Raw genomic sequence first — 26868 nt, 5'->3', positions numbered from 1 at the left:
TGTGTGTGTGTGTGTGTGTGTGTGTGTGTGTGTGTGAGTGTGCGCATGCTCTGATGACTGGAGGCTGCATCAGTGGCGTCTTTGTCAGGTAAACAAGGTTTGCTGATTTCATTGGTTATGAGCATGTGTAGCGAGGCACATAATGCAGGTAAGTACACTTATGAACTCTATCTAACTCCTTCTTCAGTGTTAAACGTTTCTGTTAATGATCCTTGTTGCTACCAGCATGAACTCTTTCTCATTTTCTTCCTATTCCTCAGTGCCAGAAATCTGACACCCTCACCCATGAGGTTACCCAGGGAGGAGACAGGTGTGAGGGTGCTTGGCCTCTCTGAGGGGGCAAAGTGTTAACTGCATCCTTTACTGGCCAGCACTTACCTTGCCAAGGGCTCTGCCATACTATAGCCACTTCCCTGCTCTAAGATGGCGGTCCTCTACCCCCAGGACAGAACAGGCTGAAGCTGTCACTTGCCCCGGGTCGCCTTCCTTTTCTCCACCTCGACTTGGAGCCAGATCAGAACTCTCAGCCCATCCAGGGCCAGTTCTGGGCTGAACACCACAGAGCCCCTAAGGCACCCCTGCTGGATGATGACGTCCACATTCTGGGCTTCAGGGCAACAGTCCGCAGCCAGGTCCAGTTAACTGGGCCATGTCCACCCAGGTTACAGCGGCCTCAGTCTGTCCTTCTCCCCAGAGTCTCCCATGCATAATAATCGTTTGTGTCAGAAATACTGCTCCTGGATTATAAATATGCAAAGCTTGGGAGGCAGCAGGCGATGGGGATAAAACGCCAGGAATTATTTACGAGTCTCCCACTCACAGCCGGGGCTTTATTTGCTTAATGAATGGCCGGGGCCAACCATCAGCCCAGGGATTTATTTGTCACCGGGAGCAGAAGACACTAGAATGTGGAGATGTAAAAATGACAAATTCTCCGACTCAGCCAAGGTGGTATTTCATTGCCACCATATCTAGCGGGGAAGGGAAGGTGAGGAGAGGGGAAGGATGGCTCACAAACTATTATAAGTAGCAGTGGCTGAGAGGAGCTTACAGTTAAGGGATTGGCTGTGTTAAATAAGAAAAAGTAAAACCGAAAGTGCTCCTTTCCAGGATGAAAGCTGAGGGCCAGGAATGAGGGCATTTATCAGAAATTCTCAAGTGCTTTTACTACCCTCAGCTTCCAGGGTGCTCCCTCTGCTCCCCTTTATCAAACTGCTCCACCCCCCCAAAATCCTAATGTGTGTAGAGACAAAAGTATTGACCCAGAAGAGTGAAGGCTTGTGGTTGAGTTTCTATTCAGCCACTCACTAGCAGTGTGACCTTGAGCACGTCACTTCAACTCTCTGGATCTGTTTCGTCACTTGTACAGTAAAATGTGAGACGAGTTCTATGACTCTTGTACATAGATCAGAACAGGACTAGCTAGCCTTCACACACATTTTGCCACTTCCACCTCCACAGTCACTGTCACTGATGCCCTGTATCACCTCGGCCATCATCATCACCCCCACTGCCTTCGCACCATCATGTCCAAATGGCTGGCCTCACCACCAATAGCTGATCACCTGGCCCTGCCCAGAGCCAACCTCACAGGGGCAGCAGCAGTTCTTGTGTCCCCTCCCGGTGAAGCCATCTGGGCAAAGACTGATCTGTCTCCTTGAATCTTTCCCCACTTTGCCCAATTGGTAACGAAACCCCTCTCTGAGTTTTAGATGGGTGCGACTACCCAGCTAGTGACTGTATTTCCCAGCCTGCCTTGCAGCCAGATGGAACCACATAATGAATGGAAGGTGAGTGGAAGTTATGTGTACAACATACAGGTCACAACCTTTAAAAAGGAAACTGACGGTCCCCTACTCCTCTGTTTCCCCCTTCCTATAAACCGAGACATGGATGCTATTCTGATGGCCAGTGTCAGCCACGTGGACATGTACAACACTCTCTGACATGGAAAAACAACAAGACAGAGCTGGCCTCTCCACATGGCCTCATGTTGCGCAGCGCTACCCTCCCTGGACCACCTTTGAACTGTTTCGAGAGAAAAGGAGAAACTTCCATCTGGGTCAAACCACAATAATTTTTGGTATCTTTGTTACAGCAGCATAGCCCATATCCTAACTAGTATACCTCCCACTGTCCTTCTAGGAAGAATTAGCCCTTCTCTGTAGCACACAGCCACAGAGCATCGTCTCAAGGGTAGCACTCTGAGAGCATACCACACAAACTTATCTGGTTATTATATGTGTGTCTTCTAGACAGTGAACAGCTGGAGAGCAGGGCTTGTGTCTTCATTCTGATAGCACTAGAGCCTAAAAAAGCATTTACCATGCACAGCAGGTCCTCAAATAACATCATTTGGTTATAATGCTGACAAGATGCCACAGAAACTCATTTATCTTATTTATATCAATTAGCCTATGGTAAAATTGGTTTGATTGTATGTCATTTTTCACTTAAAGTCACAGAATCTATTGATGAAGTTAAGTGAGGACTTACTGTAGTAGGTGCTCATAAAATTATAGTTAAATAAATGAATAAATTCCATATCGGACTTGCGCATGACATCTCCAAGGGTCCTCATGACTGCAGAACTTGGTCAGGAATCAATTTAGTATGGAATGGCCTGACCTTTTTGAGTTTTCAGAACAGTACAAGAGGAGGCAGTGGGACCTCCAGGACTTAACTGACATGCTAAGATTGAAGCCAACAAGATTGGTGAAGAATGCTGCCATTCCTAATGACCAGAGTAAGAAATGCTCTCTGACATGGCAGCATCTGTCCACTCGCCTCCTAGAAATCAGATAAATCTAGGGCAGGGTTGGACAGAAGCAGGGAAACACAAAGTGTTTATATAAGAAACCACTCCGGGTATTTTTAGCAAGAGGAACTGAACAAAAGAACTGAGAAGCTTGTAAAATTGTTGGAAAGGCTGAGGGAGCAAAAGTTAGGGAAGTCACTACTAGTGTTCAGGAAATCAGAAAATGCAGGGATTGTAGGAGACAGCTGCCAATGGTCTCAGCTGCCTAAAGCACAGGGTAGGTGACACTTCTGTCACCAATCACAGCAGGACAACCAGAAGCGCTGGCAAAATCTCATGTCTACCATCCGCTGAAGTCCATGAGCCTTCCCACTCAGTCGCTGGAGCAACAGTGGCTACTGCCTCTCTCCTACCTTGCAAATTTCAGGCAAATGCTTTTTTTGTTAGAATGCTTATATCAAGGGAGTCTGAGAAATGCAGTTTGCAGGCTTCTAGCCCCTGAACTACAGGAGGGAGCCAAGAAGGACAGAGATGGTGCTGATGACCAACAGTATCTGTCACAACCCAAATTTAGATACAGTTTAAGGTACAGATCCATCAGCAGCTCTAACTTGAGATGCCTACTGCTGTATTTTGGATTTACTGGGGTAAGAAAGATCTTGATAGTCCCACCTTCAGGCCAAATAAGCCACTAATATTCAAGCGTCATGAGAAAGAATGTACACACACACACACACACACACACACACACACACACACCCAAAACAGCTAGATACAATTGTACAATTCTAATGTAAGAATGGAGTTTCCTGTAATAGAGATCACCCTGTGTTCAGAGAATTTAATGTCATAACCGTTAAGTGACTACAAGTTCTTTTTCAAAACTGTTTACATCTCAAGTCCTGTCTTCACACCATGAGATCACTTAACAGGTGAATGTCTGGATGGTCACTGGAGTCCCATCAGGCGACCCTAGGGTACAAGCAGCCCCAGAGTTGTGGAGCAAGTCCCACTGCTCCCTGCCTAACATGACCTCAAGTGGGTGACTAGAAACATTTACAAAAGAAAGCACGTGACTTGGACACATTTTCATTCTCAGGTTACTGGACCATCGTTTTCAACAATCGCTATTAGAAGAAACACAATATCACAGGTGGTAATGAGGAAATTATATCTAGACTCACTGAAGTGATTGAATCATACTTTTGATCCAGTCCCCCTTTGCACTGCCCTGACAATTCTTTGATTAGCCTCTCACCTACCAATGCTGCCTGTCCCTCCTACTTTGCTAGTCACTTCCTCCTCTCCCCACAACTCACCAAACTAAAGACTCCATCCCCAGGTACAGCTTGTTGACACACATTCACAACATTAGGATCTACCCAAACAAGATCGTGTGGAGAAAAAGGAAGTCTTTAAATGCCTTACCTAAGCCTTGAAAATAGCTGTCACCCTTAGGATCCCATAAATAAATGGGCTTTGGGAGCAGGATCCTGGGTGCAGGAGCATTCTAACTTGTAAGGAGAGATGGAGGCTTCCCTCTGGTCCCTGTGTGTGTGTGATGCATGGGTCGCACACACAAGACTGAGGTAACATGTTCTCTCTCCAATAAGTGTCTTCCTATTTGGAGCCTCTGTCCGGCTTTGCTGAGCTATGCTCTGCTCCCTCTGCCGTCTCCTCAAGGGACTTCTTGTAGCTGTCACATTAATCTGCCAGGGATCTTCCTTTACTTGGAAGGAGGTGTCTTTGTCCTTCAGGAAGACCACACAAGAACCACGGTGTGATTCTGGGGAGGAATACCCAAGGACCAGACTCGTGGATACGAAGGAGCCTTTGAGGCCCACGGTGAATGAGGCAGGCTCCTCAAGGTGGGTGACCAGTCAGGCTCGAGCCCAAAGCCCTAACCTATGAAAGAGGGATTTTTCTCTGAAAAATCCTCCATGCCCATGGTTCCTAGAAAACTGGCAGGAATGGCTGGTTAACTCACCTACTCAAGATACCTCCCAGCCACCAACATCCCAGAACTTTCATCCCCACCTAAGCCCAGGGTTGGGAATGGGAAAGTGAGGGGGGTTGGGGTGGAGGAGTGGCAGGGAGACCACAGTGCAGGGCTCCAGAATGTCCTGAACAGCAACCAAATACAAGACAACTTACGCTTCTGGGCTGCAAGAAATAGATGAAGCCGGCAGTTTAGGGTAGCTGGGCCCGACTTCTGCTTCCACTTTTCCAGTGCCTTCCAAAGTCAAGCATATTAAGAAGCATCCTAAGGGTCATTGCAAGCAAGTGCACAACTTGATTTTGCAATCTACCTGCCAGGGTAGCTGTTGAGAATATTCCCCGCACCACCTTCACCCCCAATTATCTCTCTTTCCCACCCAGGAAGCCCCTTCACAGCACAGCTCAGCAGCACTGCTAAGCCACTGGAGTCCTATCAACCTCCCACAGATCTGCTGTGAAGAGCAGAAGATGAGTCCTACGCTCAGAAACCAGGAAGCCCTGCCTCGGGCTGCACTTTGCTCAGTGCTGGGAAAACAGCTGGGCTCTGTGGGAAAAGACGCCAGCAAAAGCCGCATCTATGCCCTAAGGGGACCACTGCATCTGTTAGCTCCCAAAGCAGCCCTAAGTCAGGAGGGACCTGGAGTCACACTCCTCCCCAAGTTTAGTGCCATACTGTGATCTGTGAACACCCTTGGGCTGGGGAACAAACTGGGTATAATCTGGCTGGTGGCACATGGGTCAGGGGACAGATGGCAGTACAAGACTCAGGTCTCCAAAATGAGCTCTGCTGGCTCAAGTGGGCTGCTCCCTCATGTGCTCAGGCTGAGTCACTGAGAAGCAAATGAGCTCTTGAGGCTTTAGGGTAATTCTGATTTGCGAGCATTTCCCTTCTGCTTCCTGGACAGGGGTTCCTACCAATTTGTCACGCGTGGCATGGCTCTTACATGCAAAACTCTACACCAGAGGCAGGGACAAGATGGGACCCCCATCCTCCCTGGTGGCCTCCCTCATGATCCTGACACTTTTAACAGCAGATGCACAACAGAGCGTCTGTTTCAAAATAAGAATGAAATCTCAGGGCAAGATTGAAATTGTCCCAATTTTCTATTCCAAAGCCAATCATTTACAATGAACAGGGTTGCCTACCTTTCCTTACTCGTGAATCTCCAGTTAAATTCTGATAATGCTGCTTTGTTTCCTTCATTTTCTAAGGAAACTCCTGTGTAGAGTTCACAGATACACCCTCATCCCCAGTTCCACTAACTTCTGTCTCTCATCTCAGGGATAATGGGTGCAATTCTGGGAAACCCTCAACTGAGTTCCTGGTTTTTTCACACCCTGGCCTTCCTCCGCCCCTAACCATTTTGATTTCTCCACTGGCTAGGCCTTGCCCCTCCAACCAACCCCTCATGCCACTTCTCCCCCTCAGACAGGTAGGTGATGCCCAAATGTTACTTCTGGCACTAGTTTCTCTCCAGGATTCCCTCCCATGTTTCCAGCTATGTGCTCAACATCTCTGCTAGGATGTTCTCACTGTTGAAAATGCATGTCAAAAACTGAACTCATTATGACACTAGCAAATAAATCCTCATACTTATCAACAGTTTGAGCATTCACAGGGCGCTTTGACACCTATTTTACACCCATTGTCCCACTTAAATCATACCAAAAATCCTGAAACGTAGGCCAGGCAAGCACTGTTATTCTCATTTCATAGGTGAGGGAAGTGGGGGCTCAGAACTGTCTAAGATCAAAGAGCTAGTAAAGCATGGGCCAAGCCTAAAGTCCTTTTTATGCCTTCTAACTTCTCAGATCAAAGATCCAGACAGCCATCAAATCCTACAGTCTTCTTTGCTTCCTATTTCCTTTTAGACTGAACCTGTCCTTCCATTGCCACGACTGGACTTCTGTCCCCGCCTGCTGGATTATTGCAGTGGCCTCTGCTTCACCTTACTGACTTCATTCTTTAGTCTTTATAATGCACAGAACACTGCCTCCAACTAATGCATACTAACACCAAATAATCCTTTAAAGCACATTTCGTTGTGTTAGTCTTCTAGGAGAAAGTTTCAAGGACTCCTCCAAGCCCACACTTCCAAACACAGTGCTGAGTGGAGCACCAGGACCCTTCACAAAATGGTCCCAATGGCCTTTGCAGCCTTGCCTGGCAAGTACCCTGAGCTCCTCGCGGCTATTCTAGTCACTGATTTTTTTTATCTTTCTCTAAAGTCTTTTGATGGTTTTTATATTCTCTACTTTATTTCTTTCTGCTCTAATCTGTATTAATTTCCTTCCATTTGGTCTGCTTTTATAATTTCTTAAGGTGGAAGTTAAGGTTACTGATTTGAGATCTTTTTAAAACTAGGCATGGACAGCCAAAAATTTCTATCTAAGCAATGATTTAGCAGTATCCCATAAGCTTTGGTTGTGTTTTCACTTTCATGCTTCTCAAAGTATTTTCTAGTTTCCCTGTGATTTCTTCTTTAAACCTGATTACTGGTTACTAAGCAATATGTTGTTTAATTTCCACATATTTTGTTAATTTCCCAAATTTCCTTCCGTAACTGATTTCCAGTTTCACTCCTTTGTGGTTGGAGAAATTACTTTGCATAATTCCAATCCTTTTAAATTTACTGAGGTTGTTTTATGAGCTAACATATAGCCCATCCTGGAGAATGTCCCACGTGCACTTGATTGTTCTGCTACCATTGGGTAGAGTGTGCTATGGAGGTCTGTTAAGTCTAGTTGGTTTATAGTGTTCAAACCTTCTGTTTCTTGTTGGTCATCTTCCAAGACCTTCAATCCTTTATTGAAAGTGGGGTACTGAAGTCTCCAACTATTATTGTTGAATGCCTATTTTTTTCCTTCAATTCTGTTAGTTATTGTTTTATGTATTTTGAAGCTCTGCTTTTAGGTGATCGTATGCTTATATTTGTTATGTCTTCCTGAAAAGTTGATCCTTTATCATTATAAAGTGTTCTTGGTCTCTACTAAAAATTTTGTTTTAAAGTCTATTATGTCTGGTATTCATAAAGCTTCTTTTGGTTATTGTTTGCATGTTATATCTTTAACCATTCTTTTACTTCCAACCTGTTTGTGTCTTTGAATCTAAAATGTGCCTCTTATAGACAGCATATAGTTGGATTGTTTCTTTTAAATCCATTTGCCAATCTCTCTGCCTTTTGATTGAAGTATTTGGTCTATTTAAATATAATGTGTAATTGGTAATAAGGTAGAATTTATGTCTACCATTTTGGTATTTGTTTTCTATGCATCTTATAGCTTTGTTCCTCTATTTTTCTACTACTGCCTTCTTTTTTGTTAAATGGATGTTTTCTAGTGTACCATTTTATTCCTTACTCTTTCTTTCTTTCTTCCTTTCAAGAGTTATTTTCTTAGGAGGTTCCCTGGAGATTAAAACTAACATTTTAATTTATAACAATCTAGTTCAGATTAATTCTAATTTATTTTCAATAGTATATAAAGACTTTGCTCTGATGTAGCACTATCCTTTTCCCATTTAATGCTATTTTTGCCATATAAATTACAACTTTATGCATTATAAGCCTATTAACACATTTTTATAATTATTGCTCTGTATAGTTATTTTTTAAATCAGGTAGGAAAAGAAAAGAGTAACAAATAAAAATACATGTACAGTGTAGTAATTTTTACTACTGCTCTTCATTTCTTTGTGTGTATTTGAGTTACATCTAGTATTCTTTCATTTTAGCCTGAAAGAACCCTCTTTAGTATTTCTTGTAGGGCAGGTCTTCTAACAAATTTTCTCAGTTTCTTTTTATCTGAGAATGTCTTAATTCCGCCTTCATTTTTTAAAATTACAAATACAATTTTTAATTACAATTTAATTCAATGTTACATTAGTTTCAGGAGTATAGCATAGTGCTTAGATATTTATGCAACTTATGAAGTGATCCCTCTAATAAATCTAGTACCCACCAGGAACCATACGTAGTTATTATAGTATTATTGACTATGTTGTACTTTATAGCTCCATGGCTATTTTGTAACTACCAATTTGTACTTCTTAATCCCTTCATCTTTTTCAATCAGTCCCCCAATTCCCCTTGCATCTAGCAATCATCAATTTGTTCTGTGTATCTATGAGCCTGTTTCTGTTTTGTTTTTCATTTATTTTATTTTTTAGATGAAATATATTTTATTTTCACATGAAATATAGTTTTTAGTGAATATAAAATGTTTGATTGACAGTCTTTCTCTTTTGGCATTTTAAATATTTCATACCACTGACTTCTGGTCTCCAAGCTTTCTGATGAGAAGTCAGCTGTTAATCTTATTGAGGATTCTTTATATGTGATAAGTCTCTTCTCTCTTGCTCCTTTAAAGATTCTATCTTTGACTTTTAACAATTTAACTATGGTGTGTCTGAGGGTTTCTTTGAGTTAATTCTACTGGGGATTCATTGAGCTTCTTGTATGTATTGATTAATGTTTTCCATAAATTTGGGGAGTTTTTGGACAATATTTCTTCAAATATTCTTTTGTCACTTTCTCTTCTCTCCTTCCAGGATTCCTATTATGCATGTGTTGGTATGCTTTATGTTGTTCCACAGGTTTCGGATGTTTTGTCTATTCTTCATTCTTTTGGCATTCTGGTCTTCAAGCTGGATAATGTTAATTGATTTCTTTTTAAGTTTGTTGACTCCTTCTTCTGCCAACCCAAATATGCTAAGAATACACTTTTAAACTCCAGAATGTCTATTTGGTTCATATATATATATATATATATATATATATAATTTCTAGCTCATTATTGATAGTCTCTATTTAAAGCAACAATGTTCTCATACTTCATTTAATTCTCATATGTCCCCTAACTCACCGATGGATCCTCAGGCCTATTTCCTTATTCCTGTCATATATGAAGTAGAGAAGTGTCTGCCTTGGAGGAACTCTTCTCATTCAGCTCCACATTATTCCTGAAACACAGGAGGGTAACTTAAGAGATCATGTTTCAGGTATGAAATAGAGGTAAAACACAAGCATATCAATTCAACAATGATTTATTTGCCTGTTAGATGCCAAGAACCACGTTTGGCCTTGGTGATTCAATGATAAATACAGAGTCCCAGCCCCTGTGCTCAAACAGATTTCAATAGGAGAAAGAAACAGCCAAGTCCATCAACAGACAAAGAGAACATCAGGAGCAGAACCCACCTGCCCAGACTGGCCATACTTTTGTCACTTAGGTTATGATCTTTAGTAGATGTTTATTTCAGTCTCTGTTCTATTTAGACTATAGTGCAGTGGCAATATCAATACTATCTGGCCATAGTTAGGAGTTTGAACAGAAGATGAAGGTAGCAAAAGAAGGGACCAGCATCTGTTGTCTGTGCTTTGAGGGGCAGGCCCTCAGGCACACCTAGCCTCCTAAGTAGTTATCAAGTGGCACAAGCTTCAAGAAACAGAGATCCATATGAATACCTTAAAAGACTTTACTTGATATTCCCTTTGTAAAGCTTCACATGAAAAATTTATTTTAGAACCAAGTCATAGAAAAATCTTTGCTTCTCTTTAAAAAACTGATTGTGTCTTCTTTTCTGATAATAAAGTTATGAAATCACATCTCCATTTTCATTTTGACAGCCAGAAAGCTTAGAGTCAAAGGTGAAGCTTAACTATAGCAATTATAGTTACTGCAACTTCGGGTGCTTTCCCTGATCCAAATTCTTTATTTCTATTTCTATATTGTCATGAATTTATGACAAGTGTACTTAGCATACATCACTTTATTAAGATGTGTGACAAGAAAATCATCCTGATATCAATTTTTTTTGGCAATATTGAAAGAGGCTAAAAGAAACAAGACTTATTTTCCCTGTCTCATCTAGAGGAAGTTTGAGAATGTCCCCTGAAGCTGAGATGGGGGCTGATTTCTGGTACCATGAGGAGTGGAGGTTGAGTCCCTTTTCCCTGTAGAGCCCTGGGACTATGGAGGATCTCAGAAAGGATCTCTGGCCCAGGCCCTTGAGCTCTCTTAACGAGGAAGCAGAGGAGCCACTGACCTGCAGATCATGTGGGCTACGATGTGACCAGTATGGGCCCCAAATGAAAGGTCCTTCCCTAGCCCTTCAGAATTGGTGAGAAGCCTGAGGCTTTAGTACAATCCTCAGGGAGTGGTTAGGGGGCTCTCAGGAGACACGCTGAATTTCCTGCTAGCTCAGCAGGTGGAAGCTTTACACCGGTTAAATTTTTCAGAAATAAAACCAAAAAATGTGACATTTCTTGCACCCGATTTTGGTGGCCTGAAATGCATACCTGCCACATGGGATATAAATAATTGAATGAGTAAATAAACAAACCAAAGGCCAGAGTGTCTGGGATGAATTCCCAATTTGCAGTAAGGTTGTGCAACCTTGAAACACTAATGTGTAAACCTTGAAGAGCTAATGGAGAACTCGGCACTTAGCACAATAAACACCATCTGTGGGGACTGTATGGTAAGGGATGGAGGTAAAAAGCCAAGGATAGTTTCAGCCTTCACAAAACCTACAATTTAATGTATGCAGCACATGTCAAAAATAAAACATTAATAAGAAAAAGGACAGCCATACAGTTGTGCAGCATATTTTTATTACATATTCACTATACATAAGGCACGAGAGAGAGGTGAGGATGAAGACAGTAGGCAAGAAACGTATAGGTTGGTGAGGAAGATATGAGCAGTAAAATAACAACACACTATAAGAGGGAGACATGTTATAAAAATGATTTGCATGAAGTGTTAAGGAAGGTCATTTCTGCCAGAAAAAAAGAGAAGGCTTCAAAGAGGAAGAGGCCCTTGGGCTGGTCTCTGAAAATGGAAAGGATTTGAGCAGAATAAGTAAGTCTGAGGGGCACTGCAGGCCCAGGGTGATAAAGGTGCAGGCCCACACCTGCTTATGCTCAGGGCTACGGGGTGTGGTAAATATTTCATCCTGGATACCTCTCAGGGTGCATGGGGATGAATGGATAAGTGGTGGTGAACATGCCAGAAAAGTGCATGCTGGTCAGTCAGACAGGGTTTTAGATACCATGTTTAGGTGTTTAGATTGTAAGGTATAGACAAGGTGATGGAGAGATTACAGATCTTTGAGCAAAGAAGGGTCATAAGAAGAAACATGCTTTTGGTAGTTTACTCAAATAGCTGAATGTGGGGTGATGCATTAGAAAACATAGATACAGTCGTTACAGGAAGAAGTGTTAAGAAGCCCATTAAAATGTCTTGGGCACTTGAGCTATAATAGAGGCAGAGGGTTATGGAAAGAATGTAGGAGATGCAAGAGAGTTTACAGATGTGAAGAAGTGGCAAGCTAGGGGGAAGGGAGGGGAGAATGAGAAGGACAGATATCAAGAGATGACTCTGAGACTTCAGGCGTGGGTGAAACGGAGTACAGGAGGACAATGATTTAGGAGGAAAATGATAAGCTCAGATGAGAACACACTGATCCTGAGGTCTCAGTGGCCCTCTGGTGAGACGCTTAGCAGGTATCTCATGTAGAGAGACATATTATATAAGTGTGCACTCAGTTTTATATGTTTATAACCTGATCTTACAAAACTGATAAATTCATGGAGCTCCACAGTCACCTAACAAAGATTCTTCACCTTACAAAAGCATTAATAACTGGGTACTTTAAATAGTTAGCTCCCCTGGTGAATAAAAAATAGGCTTAAATATGTTTTTTGAAAGGTGACTTACACCTCTCTTTTCAAAAACTCATCTATTGTGTTAAGTAAAGCATATCTATGTATGAATATGGAATGAACTGGGAGACTTCAGCCAGGTAAAATTAATCAAGTTAGATGTCATGAATGAGGTGATCAATCTTAAAGGGAAGACTGAAAAAGTCGCATTTGAATTGGTGAGGAAAGAAGATTGGGGACTCAGAAGGGGAGAGGTATAATCTCACTGAGCTGGATCACTTCCCATATTCTCCCCATCCCTCTCCCATCCCAGGCCTGAAACCAGTGGGGCTGGTTGGGTGGTGGGCAATCCAGTTCCACCCATAGCCTTCTCTATCTCTATTGATGGCAACTCCATCCGTCCGTCTGTTGAAGTGAAAACCTTGGTGTATCCTTCCCTCCCTTCCTCTTTCGTGCGCCCTGTATCCAATCCACCAGGAAATCCTGGTGGTTCTGATTGAAAACATATCTAGTATCTGCCTCTTCTCAACACCTCCACTGCTGCAACCATCTGGATCCAAGCCACCATCATTTTTGACCTGGAATATTTCAGTAGCTTCCTCATAGATTTCACCGCTTCTGCTCTTGCCCTCCCAAAGTCTATTTTCAATACGACAGCTAAATTATCCTTTTATAGGACAAGTCGGATCATATCATTCTTTTTCTCAAAACTCTTCGATGGCTCTCCATTTCCTTCTGCATCTAAGCGGAAGTCCTTTTTTATGGCTTACAAGGCTATGCTTGATATGGTTCTGGTTACCGGTCTCACCCCAACTCCTCCTCCCCCCGCTACCCTCACCCAGCCCACTCCATTCCCCTCTGCTGGCCTCTTGTTGTTCAAGCACTTCAAACACACTCTCATCTTGGAGCCTTTGCTGTAGTTCTTTCCTCTGCCTCGAACACATTTCCCCAGATACCTGCAAGACTAACTCCCTCTCTTCCTTCAAGGCTTTGCTCAAACCTCACTTTCTCATCCTCACGCTATGGAATACTATTGCCTGCCCCTCGTCAATATTTCCAATCCCCCTTCCTGTTCTCCTATTTATTTTTTACATAGCATTTATTTCCTTGGGACATAATATATACTTTCCCTGATTTGTTTATTATTTATTGCCTAACTTCCCTGCTAAAATAAAAGCTCCATTAGCGTACTTTATCTGTTTTGTTTTGTACCTAGCCCATTGTAGCTGTTTGATAAATAACGTAGGAATGAGTCAATGAATGAATGAGGTGAAGAAGAAAAAAATGATGTACACAGTCAAGAGTGGGAAAAACCACAACTCAATACCTCCAGTCAAAAATGTTGCACTTGGCAATGTGGACTAGACAAAGGATCTAGTTCTTGCAGGGGCCACAATCTGGCTGCAGACCATGTGGGAAAACTCTCTGGGCTCCTCCACCTTATTAGGAAAGGATGGATTCCGTGACTTTTTTTTTTTTTTTAGTGCTTCTGCAAAATTACTTTATTCATTCAACAAATATATTGGGTTGTCAGAAAAGTCATAATGCATTTTTGCAACAAAAAACAGAAAAAATACGTCATGACTTTTCCAACAACCCAATATATTCTGACCCACATGGTAGGTCCTGTGCATGTTACAGTTAAAAAGACACCACACCACACTGGTCCCTCCCCACAGCCCAGAGAGATCAACCTGTAAACAATATCAAAAGTCTATGCCACGGAATCATAGATACCACAGTAATGAGATCAGTGGTCGGGGTGGGCCAGGGGACGGGTCTACAAGGCTATCGGGTGCCTCCCTGCATGTTGGAAAGCAGTGCCAGGAAGACCCACCCTCTCTGAATGCTGTCAGGATTCCTGACTGCCAACTTCATGTACTGTCCTCTCTAATGACATAGCAAAGATCTAGCAATGTATTATAAGACCATTTAATCACTCAAAGATCAATTTTTTTCATGTAATTGTTCCTTGATGTTCCCATTAGTAAGCCTTTTAGAGGCACATATTGTTGGGAAAAGACAAGCCTTTTGTCCTGAAACATCAGCGTTCCCAGAAATATTTGGAAGGGCTGAGCAGTCAAATAATGCCCTGCTCATTTCATCGTGCGATGGCATTGTGCTTGCAAACTCAACATGCTGCCCTCCTAAAATAAACATACTGAACAGAGCTTGCTTTCCCTGAAAACACAAGGTTCACATTCAAATCAAGTAATGTCCTCTTTTGCACTCCCAATTTTTATCACTTACTGACAGTACCACCATCTTCATCAGGACACTGATTTATTAAGTGTCCTTCAGTGCCTAGGATGTCACACAGAACAAGATAAACAGATGTGCAGTCTCTCCACTCGAGAAACATGTACTTTGATGCTCCCTGTTAACAATGCACACACCCAACAATGTTCTCCTAGGAAGTACTTACTGGCTACACCCTATCCCAAGTGCATTTGGCTAGTCAGAAGTATGGGGTATAATATCCATCAAAGGCATTGGGCATTTAAACCAATATGCTCACAGGAAATCACCATCCAGAAATCCCTCAAAAAGGCTACCTGATGGGAGGTGGGGACGCAGATGTTAGGGGCCTTTTGCATGCTGGGAGGAGAATATGACCAGATTGCTCAGGGAGAGGGTTAGGTACATGGTGCAGACAACGATGGGACTACCAAAATATCTGAGCAACCCCCATGATCACGCACATTTAGGACAATGAGAAAACTGGCCCAAACCTTGAACTTTGAAGCCATAGCTATGAGGGGACCATCCTACATCTCAGAATCTAGGGGTGGGAGAGGTTTAACAAACACCAAGTTGCCACGCTGGGCTCAGGCATGCCAGTGAGGAAATACTAGCTTCCAAACGCCACCCACCTGAGTGATCCAGGTACACTTTCAGCCCATTAACCAAGAATGAAGATCTTTTTTTTTCCCTTGGGGAAAAAAAAATACAAACACGAATCCAGAAGGAATTTCCATGATCCTTCCTCCATGTTGATAAAGAGGCTTGTCATTGGTCATTTCTCCCTGTCCCCTGTGGTTATCAGGAAACTCAAAGTAAAATGTAAAACTTTCCAACTGGCACCATGTGAGACCTTTGAGGTCATCTTTGTCTGCTTTTAAGTTCTGACTCTTCTTTACCTCTATCTCTTATTCTGGGTTATCATTGTGTTTTTATTGCTACGTACATCCCTCCTATACTTTGTGCAACAAAGCAGAGAATAATAATAATAACACAACAATAATAATATTAAATTCTTATTGAGCAAGTTATGAGCAGTCATTGAGCTAAATTTTTCATGGACTGTCTCAATCCTCACAGGATTCCAATGAGGTAGGTGCCATTATTATCCACATTTAACAAATAAAGAAAAAAATGAGAGCAGAGGAAGAATACCATGCTTAGGCATCAGAGACCAGGTATGAACCTAAGACCAGCTTTGACTCTGGAGTCTGTATTCATAGAGTCCCTGTACATATACACATCCAGGGATAAAATATTTTGTAGGGCATTGTTTGGAAAGCTGCTATATCATAGTTAATGAATGTGGTATAGAAACTGAGGATAGCTACCTGGCTTGTGAACACTTTATAATAGAGGTTAATTGTTGGCCTACCAGCCAAATGTGGCCCTTAGATGTGAGTTAACCAGAGCCTACAGTATTTATTTTTTTCTAAGCGAAGTGAATTCTGTTCTCCAGTTCTCCACAGTTCCCGCCACTCCTCACTGCCCAGCTCTCACACATTTATGCCACACATTTCAAGTTCACAGATCTTGTTTAGAATTATCAAGAGTTCTCTCATCTTTCAGCTCATTTGGTCTTTCAAATGTCTCTATAGGGGAGGCAAGAACAGAAATGAAAATCCCCTTTTGCTAAAGGAGAAGCAAAGCCTCAGGGAGGCTGAGCCCCATTTCCTGGGCTGGGATGCTGGGAAGCGGCATCGCTGGAAATAAACTCCATTCAGGTCTTCTGCTTCCCCCTGAAAGGCTAAATCTCACAGCATAGGTCACCCTCCCCAGCAGAGCCCCAAAGAACACAGGGTGCAGGACGCCGCAATCAGCACTTCTGACAACGAGCCCTTCTCCAGGAGACAACAGCAGGGCCTGACCGCTGGCAGAAGGCGGAGCTGTGGGCCTCAGGATCTGAGAGTGGCAGCGAGGAGGCCTATCTCACAGCCCCGCCTCCCCTGCCTCCTCCAATCAGACCAAGCAATGCAAGGAGGGAAGGCAGGTGAGAACATGGGATGTGAAGTCAGCATGTGGGCTGTTTTACAGGCTTTTCTGTGATGTTGCATCATTTCTAGTGAAGGACGTTATTATCCTCCTGGGGAAATCCTAAGTCATCGCACCCTAGAGTCCCTCATCCTCCCATGCTTCTCCTTACCTTCCCACTTTACTAAGGCAGGGTGTCTATCCCAGGAGCTCAGGTTCCCGTGTATAGCTGTTCACTGGGCTCTGGATAGCTTCAGAATTGGCTCTTCCCAAGGACTCTGTACTTGGGGATCTGACAGGTACTAGAGGTAACATTTCTTACCTTTGTATAACTAAAACCAAGGGTCAGAGAGGCCCAAGGTGTGCCCCAGTCTCCCTTCCACATCCAAATCCATGAGAGCCTGGACATTGAAGGGATTCTTCCTGGGAGAGGAGGGTGGACTCGAGCAAGGGTTCCCAAACCTGGCTGCACATCAGGATGACCCAGGAGAGCTTTGTCAAAATACAGATTCCAGGGCCATACCCCAGACATAATGAATCATAAGCTCGGCAGGCAGGCGCTGGCCTCTGCATGCTAACTGTCTCTGCAGGTGAGTCTCGTGCCATAAGGGGACAAAGCTGTGATGTAGCCTTCTTACCAGCCAGACCAGAAAGAGGACCCTGACAGCTGGAGACGTGCGGCAGAGGCAGAGGCTTGCTCATCCACCTCCTCTCCAGTGTCATTTCCCTGCCAGTGTCCAACCTATTCTGGGGAGTTGGTTCACAGCCAAGCACCAACCCCTTGGGGCACCAGCTTAAGGATCATAATAGGTGGATTTAGAACATTTTAATCCAAAGCTGCTGAGCATGTGGGATGCCTCCAAAAACCTGACAGCCAGCTCCCAGCTGTCTGGGAGGAACAGCCCTGACACAGGGGCCATGAAACCACCTGCCCTGGGCCCAGAGGGGCACGCTCAGGGTCAGGGATAACCTCATCACCGCCAAGAAGGACTCCTGGGTACATGTGCCGCCCACCGGAGGTGGGAGGGTAGCAGGCAGAAAACCTGCCCTGGTCTGCTTCTCTTGCTTTCTATTAGGGACCACAGGCCTGGGGCCCTGCTGGCTCTGTGGCTTTTGGCTGGAGGACACAGGAATGCCAAGTTTCCTCAGAAACCTCCAAAGTCCAATCAAAGACTCCTGCATGTTCCACGCCAGAGCAGAGCTGGCTCCGCTGCTTGGCTCCCAGGTTACTGGGGAACAGCCAGGCCGGTGCAGCTTCTGGGCCAAGGAGCCACGGAACCACACTGGCAGCTCAGTCTCCGGCCCTCAGGTCTTGGAGCATCCCAGAACTGTGGTGTGTGTGGCAGGGGCTGAGACAGGGGGACGGGTGAAGGCATAGAGCAGGATGAGAGGGTGGAGGTGGGCGCACAGGCTGAGAAGAGGGAGAGGAGGCGGCGGGGGCCAGCAGGGAGGAGCAAGGCAGACAGCGCTCTCCTTAGGGGGGCGTGCAAGGAGCAGACCAACGTGCAAACCTGTGGGTCTATAAAATCCATTTCCCCTTCATTCAAGATTCTGCTCAGACCCTCTTCACTGATTCCCTTCTGACTTCACATTCAATTTCATTACAACACACAGCTTGTAAATGGCTTCAAAACAATTTACTACAACATTTATCTGCCTTGCTTTAAATAATCAACATTTTTATTTCACTCTTCTGTGAAATGAAACTCTTGGGGGGCAAAGTATGAAAAAGTAGAGGTGGGACCCAGAGGTGGGGAGGTGGGGCGGGAGCAGATAAATGCAGCACGCAGCACTGTGGGAGTTCCCGGAATTGCAACCACCACAAGCAGTCCTGTGCACTCTGCCTTGGGGCCATGTGTTGAGCACCACCCTTCTTATTACAGTCAAGAAAGCCAGGTCCTATGGGCGAGGGGCCATGTTGATGGATGCAGACATGATGCTCAGGATGTGGTCCACGGCCCCACAGGGACACCCTCCAAGGGCACAGGCTGAGAGCGTCAAGCAATGTCCCCAGTGAGCCTGAGACTGCAGGCAGCCTGACTCCCAATCCTGGCCCCTTGGGGCTCTGGTGGCCAGGGCCCCACCCCAAGAAGCCGCAGCAGCCAATCCCTTCTGGGGTGTTACAGTTGCCAGCCAGCATTAAAACTCCTTAAGTAGAAATCATTCAAGCTCCCAGGCCTCTTGCTAAACCTGAAGAGTCAGCAACCAGCCAGCTTGTTACTTGCTCTAACTAATGCCTTTCTATTTCCTGCAGAGTAAACAACTTGATTCCATTAGATGTTGTAAAATATTTACCAAGCGGCCAGGGTGGCTTCCTTCCTCCCAGCACGCAAGAGGAAGAAAGCTCTGAGTTAGGCTTCTGAACAAAGATCAACAGACACCACCAGGGGCTTCCAGTCAGTGACCATCCAACCAGAGACATAAGACTGGGGAGAGGGCAAGGGAGAACCAGAAGGGGTGTGGTGAGAGGAAGCAAGTGGCAGACAGACAAAGCCTGCTTGAAAAGGGGCAAAGCACTAAATGCAACGTGACATCCTGGGCTGGATAATGGAGCAGAAAAGCTAGTGAAAGCCAAATAGAGTTTGGAGTTAATAGTCATGTAGTACCCATGTTGGTTTTTAAATTGTGACAAATGCTTCTTGTAACATAAGATGATAACACTTAGGGGAAACTGGGTGAGGGGTAGGCAGGAAGTCTCTGTACTCTTTGCAACTTCTGTGAACCTAAAATTATTCTACACTAAAAAGTTCACTTTTTGAAAAGTGAAATGTGCAGCCCTTTTGGAGGTGAGGGGCTCTCCATCGTGGGTGGTCTGGGGGTAGCCCTATAGCAACAGGGAGCTGTCCTGTGTAGGACCTCACCCCACAGAGGGCCTGTAAGTCACAGTCAGGTTATAACTCAGGAGAAGGGCAAAGGGGCAAAGGAGAGGGGAAAGTCTTCCCACAGAGATGGAAATAAAGTAACCAGGCAGGAAGGTGCTTCAGAGAACCACCTTCATCACCAGAAAAGTCTGCTGGACAGAGGCAGGGAAACGAACTCAGTAGAAAGCCTTGCATCAAGCAGAATACTCTGGGCTTGCATCAGGCAGCCTGTTGCTGGAATCCTTTTGAACCTGCCTTAGGTGGGGTGTGTGAGACACTCTACCTAGCTGGGTATGTTTGGAATTCTCATCACAGACTATGGGGATGTGTAACCTACCTGAGCAGGGAGGGGAAAGCTGGCAGCAATCTCAGCGCAGCTGAACAGGTCTTTTCTAATCTCTCCTATCTTGTGCCAGCCTTCCCGGCCTGAAGCCCCACCCTAACTTCTACAGGGCAGGGCGGTGGGTTAAGTGAATATGACCACTGAGGTCTATACCGTCCTGCTCTCCTGGGCTCCTGGCCTGCTCCCACCTAGTGCCAAATTTCTGCTCTGAACACAGTTAGTTATATCTTCCTTGGCTCTCTTCTCATCTAAGTCAACAGCAGAGTTTCCCAGCTGTCAGGATGGTTAGAGGGTAGGTGTGGCAGTTAGTTTTATGTGTCAACTGGGCTAGGCTACAGTGCCCATTTGGTCAAACCCCAGATGTTGCTGTGAAGGTATTTTTTTTTAGATATAATTAACATTTACAATCAGTAGACTCTGAGTCAAGCAAATGACTCCATAATCTGAGTGGGCCTCATCCACAGTTGTAGGTCTTAAGAGAACAAAGACTGGTCTCCTCCAAGCAAGAAGGAATCAGGCATAGTAATAAGAGGAGAAGGGGAAATCAGGATGAACACTCTGACCTTGCAAACCTCCTATAGAAAAGCCAGTAACCCAGAGCCTTATTGGAGAGAAAAATCCTCCTGAAAGTACCTGACATTCCTTCTGGGTCTCCAGCCGCTCTATATACTTGGCACATCCGCAGGCAAACTCACTCCGATGGTTAATGTTATGTGTCAGCCGGGCAAAGTTATGGGATCCAATTGTTTGGTCAACAGCAACCTAAGATGTTGCTGTGAAGGTATTTTTTTTATACGTGATTAACATTTAAATCAGTAGGCTTTGAATAGAGATTAACATTTAACTCAACAGACTTTGAGTCAAGCCAATTACCCTCCATACTGTGGGTGGGCTTCATTCAATCGGTTGACTGTCTTAAGAGCAAAAAGTGATGTTTTCAGAGAAAGAATTCCCCCTCAAGACTGCAACACAGAAATGCTTCCTGAGTGTCCATCCTGCCTGGCCTGCCCTGTGGATTCCGAACTCAAGACTGTAACATAAGCTCTTACCTGAACTTCCAGCCCTGCAGATTTTGGACTCACCAGACCCCATAATCACATAAGCCAAGACCTTAAAGCCTTAAAGTTAATCTAGATGATAGATGATTGATTGATTGATTGATAATGTGATACAGATGAGATAGACAGATGATAAAAACAGAGATGATAGAGATAGATAGAGATAGAGACAGAGATGAGACAGAGACAGACATGCACATATACCGCCTCTGCTTTCCTGGAGAACCCTGACTAACACAAGGAAAGCAGAGGGTCAGAGGCACCTGCTCCATTTACTGTCCTGTTGACATCCCTCTGTGGGTTTAGAGACTGTGACACCCCATCACCGGTGAGTCCACAGCCTCACCATTCAGTCACTGAAATAAAGAGTTCATATTGATTGTCTTAAGAAGATGTCTTTCTCTATACTCAAAAGTGACAGTCAGTGACAAACATTTCAGAAATAGTTTAGTGGACATTGCCCCCACTGCCTCTCATTTTCAACTCAAAAATAACAAGACATCACTCAGCCTCCCACTCCCCCAACCCGGTCATGTGTGCTGTGGGCTGATAGAATTTCCTCAGTAAAGAGAAAAACTGTGCCACCTGCCAATGAGATACACTCGTCAAGGTGCTGAGTTATCTAACACAACAGAACTACCTTACTGGGACAGGATGCTAGCCCTTCTAAGTTGTTCTGCACGCAGTTCTCACAGGATCAGGAAAAGAACAGCATCCATGAAGCTGTCCAGGGTCTGTGGGCTCTAAGTTGACCAGGAGCCCACAGATCTGGGTTACATCCTCAGCACCCATACAATGCTGTCCTGTCCCCCATCTCCCTGTACTCCTGAGAGCATCAGGTCCCCACTCTGTGAAGCAGAGAACCCTCGCCAGACATAAATGTTGATGATCTATATAGTTGGGTAGGTAACATCCTAGAGGTCACATCCTAGGTGTTACTGAGGACATCCTCAAGGTCAAATAACAGTGGGAAGTTGGGCATTTTCACTTTGGACACTTTTTCAGTGAGGGGCAGCAAAGAGCAACAGCCTGCTCTTCCTGGAAGCCTGGCCCCCTGAGAGACAGCAGCACATCCTTCCTCCACTCAGTCAAGATGCTTCTTCTGTCTGCATCCGTCCCAGCCACTCTGGCTCCTTCCCTCAGCTCAACAGCCAACCCAGGGGAACATGTGCTCAGGGAGGTAGAAGAGAAACGGTAGCTCCATCAGCCTTAACTGCAGAGGATAAACCAGGCTGTGGATGCCTTAGAAATCAGTGGCCTCTTTTGGAGCTTTTCTGCCTTTTGCCTTCAAATTAGGCTTACCAGGCTTAGCAAATAAAAATATAGGATGCCCTATTACATTTGAATTTCAGATCAACTACAAATATATCTCATGTAATATTTAGGGTATACGAGGTGTGATCACAAAATACGATGAATGTTTAAATAAGAAAATTACTACAGTAAAAGACACATTGCCATTAACCCGCCTCAAAATACTCCCCCTCGCTTCGAATACACTTATCCGATCATTCTTGCCACTTTCTGAAGCAGTTCTGGAAGTCCTCTTTCATGAGGGCTTTAGTTGCACAGTCATGGCTGCCTCGATGTCCTGAATCACTTTGACTTTGGGGAAGAGCCAGAAGTTTCACGGTGCCAGATCCGGTGAATAAGGTGGATGAGGACGCACCGTAATGTTTTTATTTGACAGAAATTTGCCGTACCAGAGTGATGTGTGACACGAAGCGTTGTCATGATGGAGGATGAAGTAAAGATACTCATGAAAGAGGACTTCCAGAACTGCTTAAAGTGGCAAGAATGATGGGATAAGTGTGTTTGAAGCAAAGGGGAATATTTTGAGGGGGATTAATGGCAAGGTGTCTTTTACTGTAATAAATTTTTCAATTTAAACATTCACTGTAATTTTTTTATCACATCTCATACTTACAATAAAAAAAATTATTCCTTGTTTCTCTGAAATTCAAATATAACTGTATTTTATCTGGCACCCCCGCTTCCAATGGAAGGGACCCATAAGAGCTACCCCACCAGGGCCTGCTGAGTCACCAGCCTCTGGGCCTCTCATTCCTGTTCCTCACACCTGAGCCCTCTTACTCAGCTGCAGCCAAACCTAAGCTGAGACAAGAGGGTTTGACCAGCTCCCGACACACACCAAAGCCAACCGTCAGTGCTCCCAGCCAGCCCTCACTTGGCCTCAAGCCCCAGTCTTGCATTCCACTTCTTGTACCGCATGACTGTGCTGTGTTCTGCCTGGCACTGGCACTTTGAATCTTGGTGACCTGTCTGATATCAGGCCCTTTGCCCGTCCTCGGGTTTAGTGCCTAAACCCCAGCATTATGGGTTGAGGGGCCTGACTGCCAGGACAGTTGGCCACTTTATCTTGGGTGCCACCTTCTGGATCTGTGACTGAAGACAGCTACAGCCCCCAACCCTGTGCTGACTATAGGTGTAAACTCACCCAGTAGCACCCGCAGCTGGGTGAACTCTCCACCCAGGTTAAGTGGGACTCTTCTCAGCCCGTCTTTCTCCACATGCCCTGCCATGCCCTCCTGTCCTGCTGCTTCCAACTCTGATAGCCACAGATCAGATCTGAGCCAGGTGGGGTTCCTGAGTAGGCCCACCCTTCAAAATAAGACCCACAAAAACACATCCAGGGGTGATGCCACGCCAGAAAGCCCACTGCTTCCCCTCAGGCACCCGTTCCATTTTGTAGCCTCAATCCAACAACAGTCATGCTTCTGATTGGATGGGATTCATAGCATCCATGCTTCCTCAACAAGGGAAATAGCAGGACACTAATATTTTACTAAGGACTAAAACTTTTCTTCGTATGCAGTCTTCAGACCATAGTGCTTGAGGGACTAGCAGATCAGATCAAGGCTGGGAAGACCCCTCTTACCAGTTCTTGCCCACCATGGAGACCTGCCATTGCTTGGTAAAAACCCACCACAGTGTGGTCCTGCAAAGCTTGAGGAGAGTGACAACGTCGTTAACTCCTTCATTCATTCATCCACCCGCTGAATTGACTGCAGGCCTCCCCTGAGCCAGGCCCTGCTTTAGCCTCTGAGGATAGAGGGGGAGCAAGTCAGTGTCCCTGCCTTCAAGGAGATCACAGATTATTTAGGGAGAGAGACAGGTAAACTTGTCTTTTCAAGGAAGTGTGACAAATCCTGCAATGCCCTGGAGTGAGGAGTCTTAATGAGCGAACTTAATGACTATTCCGATTTTTTTTTTAAATGGTTTGAGTTAAGACTGAAGTCACATTTACATATGTGCGGACTTACTCTGGCCATTCTGTCAGTGTGATTAAAGATCATCTTGGCGTAGCTGGCTCCTTCTTGTCATTCTGATCTCACCTTAAATGTCCCTTCCTCTGAGAAGTTTTCCCCAACTGCCTTATCTAAAGTGGCCCCGTCACTCTCCCTCCATCATCTTGTTTTATTGTTATTATGGCATTTATCACTCCCTGGCCTCTCCTTGTTGTTCATCTGTCCTCTGCCTACAGCAGATTCCTGTCTGTTTCATTTGATGCGACACCCCCAGCACCCAGCACAGTGCCCACGCCACCGACATTTATCGCACAAATGATTGAACAAATGAATGAACAGAAAGAACAACAACCCACTGGTTTCCAACCTCCAGAGGCCCTGGAACGTAATAACAAGGCACTGCGAGCTATTCTAATATATTCCAAAGCCTAACAGACTTCATCTGTTTGCTTACCCTTGATAAAGCCCCACAGGAGAAATAAAATGTCACATTTCTTTGCCTTTGACTAGAATGATATCAACTCAGTTAGAATTACTGGCTCCCATGCTAACCAGAAACTCTAATTAGTAAATATATTTTGGTTATTAAAAGTGGGAAAACAGAAGCATCATAACATCAGAGCCATTTATTTAGTGGATAACATCTTTCAAGACCGGACACCATGAAGCAAAATAAAAAGCACTTGAGCTCAGTTGGTTATGAGCTCGCTCAAGAGTTTGAGCTCTGAGCAACAGCGGTTCGAGTCCAGCCCGAGCTGAGCAGCCGCTGAGCTGCCAACAGGTAGCAGGATGGCTCAGCTAAAAAAAAAAAAAAAAGCACTTGAGGGTTCTCCTGGTGGAGGAGAAACTGGGGATTTCTGTCTATTTTCTGGATGGCAAGACTGAGGCCTGAGGCCACATAGAGCCACAAGCAGGAAACTGGGCCAGAGTTCTGCCCAGGAAAGGATCTGAGCAAAGAAGGATGAGACTCAGCCATGAAAACACTGCTCATGAAAGAAATCATGCTCTGGAAAAGCAGTAATTTAAATGGAAAATTGTTATTCACAGCACAGATACTGTGTATCTTCAGGCTCACTGCTATCAAATGGACTGTCCACATAACACCGGCAATCGTCAGAAGGGCTAATGAACATTTGGAAAGTGTACACCCATTAACAAGGCGCCAGCACACTGCTTTTTCATTATCCTAATATTTTAAAAGCATGAATGACATGGGCACTTACCCCTTGGAAGTGACCTTTGAATCGCACTTTAAATGCTGGGGCTAAAGGTGCTGGATAAACCACAGACTTGTCATTTCACTTGATCAACTGCCTGGCAAAACTTCAGGGTCAAAATAGAATAGCCCAGGTCAGCTGAGACTCCAGCTGCTGGAGGCCAGAGGGGCCATTATGCCATTATCTGCTCTCTGAGCCCTGGCCTGCCCCTGCCACCCGAGTGTCTGTGCCACCCCTCAGCAGCGCGTTGGATCCCGGAAGGGGTCTCCTGTTGTAATAGGGGCTTTGAGCAGGCTCACGGCAGAGGGGACAGGCTCCCCGCTGGCCAGGCCATGGCTAACAGTGGCGACCTGAATTACTTTCCAATGGATCTGTTACTGCTCGGGACTTCCAGAGCAGCAGGGGATGAGACCCTGCTCGTACAGTGACTGGCTGCCTTATTTCTCTTACGAAAAGTGGCCCAGCCAGAGAGGAAAGTCTAGCCTGACAAGAAGACCTCTAGTTCTGCTGGACAGGAGTGAGAAGAGACCTGTGTGTACAGTGTGAAAAGCCAGGATCCTCCTCTCTGCACGCTTTCATCCAAACCAAGGGTAGCTTGGTTTAGAAATTAGAGGTATTCTTGAAAATTCAATAAAAATTTTGAACTTCAGGTCAAACTAAAAGCCCCAGGGCACAAGCAACCTAAAGCAGTGGTTCTGGGTCTCAACTATCCGAGTGCCCCCAAGGAGCTCATAAAACACAGATCCCCAGGCCCTGCTCCCAAAATTCTGATTCAGTAGGTCTGGGGTGGGGTCCTGGGAGTCTACATTTTAATAGGCTCCCCAAGTGATCCTGAGGTAGGCAGGGGGTGAACGGATCACACTTTGAGGAAACTCTGGGTGGAAGGTGAGGGTTTCTGGTTTACCCTTGTCTGCTTGGTACATTCAGGCTTCTCCGTCCCCACTCTCCTTTCCAGGATGCTACTCTCACAAGTGCGATTTTGAGCAAGGATCAGCTTTCAAAACACTGAATCCAGAGGCAGAAAGAGCTGGAAGCATCCCAAGAACACGCCTGGAGGCTCGCCCAAGGGTCTTGACCTTGGGGCCTGGGGAAGCACTGGCCAAGCGCTTTGACCCAGATGTTGGAGACGTGGTTACAACAACATTGGTGGGGTCAAGACCATCCAGTCTAGGGGCTGTGAACCTTCTGTGTGCATGTGCCATGGGGAAGCCCTTCCCAGAATGCTTATAAATGCATGCAACAAAATGCATAGTATTACAAAGAAAAAAATTCAAATATGGATTTTCTTTTCTTTTTAAAGATTTTTATTGGGGAATTGGGTGAAGGGAAACAGACAAGTTGCTATCCTTTTGTTCTTCAGTAGTTGTGGAGGACGTTGCTTCACTGGCCCAAGTTGGCATCATCATTGCGCTCTTCCCGGGCGAGGCAGATCAGTCGCTGGCTTCTGGATGGCTGCTCACTGTGGCTACTGGCCGCTCACGCTGG

At 45.0% G+C, this 26868-nt stretch overlaps 1 protein-coding gene across 2 annotated transcripts in view; it reads right to left on the bottom strand.

Moving 5' to 3' along the window:
* GALNT14 (polypeptide N-acetylgalactosaminyltransferase 14) overlaps positions 1–26868 on the bottom strand; it is a 202867-nt gene that overhangs the window by 104058 nt on the left and 71941 nt on the right. The window contains exon 1 of one of the 2 annotated variants that reach the window (XM_019667301.1): positions 9620–9680. The exons of the other annotated variant lie outside the window; for it this stretch is intronic. The gene's annotated coding sequence lies outside the window, so the exon portion shown is untranslated. Of the gene's footprint in view, positions 1–9619; positions 9681–26868 lie in introns of those variants that run through there. 2 annotated transcript variants of the gene reach the window in all.

This window comes from Hipposideros armiger, unplaced genomic scaffold (genome assembly GCF_001890085.2).
Source record: "Hipposideros armiger isolate ML-2016 unplaced genomic scaffold, ASM189008v1 scaffold_493, whole genome shotgun sequence".
Lineage (NCBI taxonomy): Eukaryota > Metazoa > Chordata > Mammalia > Chiroptera > Hipposideridae > Hipposideros > Hipposideros armiger.
Note: the sequence above shows the minus strand (reverse complement) of the source record. Positions and strands in the feature narration are given on the sequence as shown.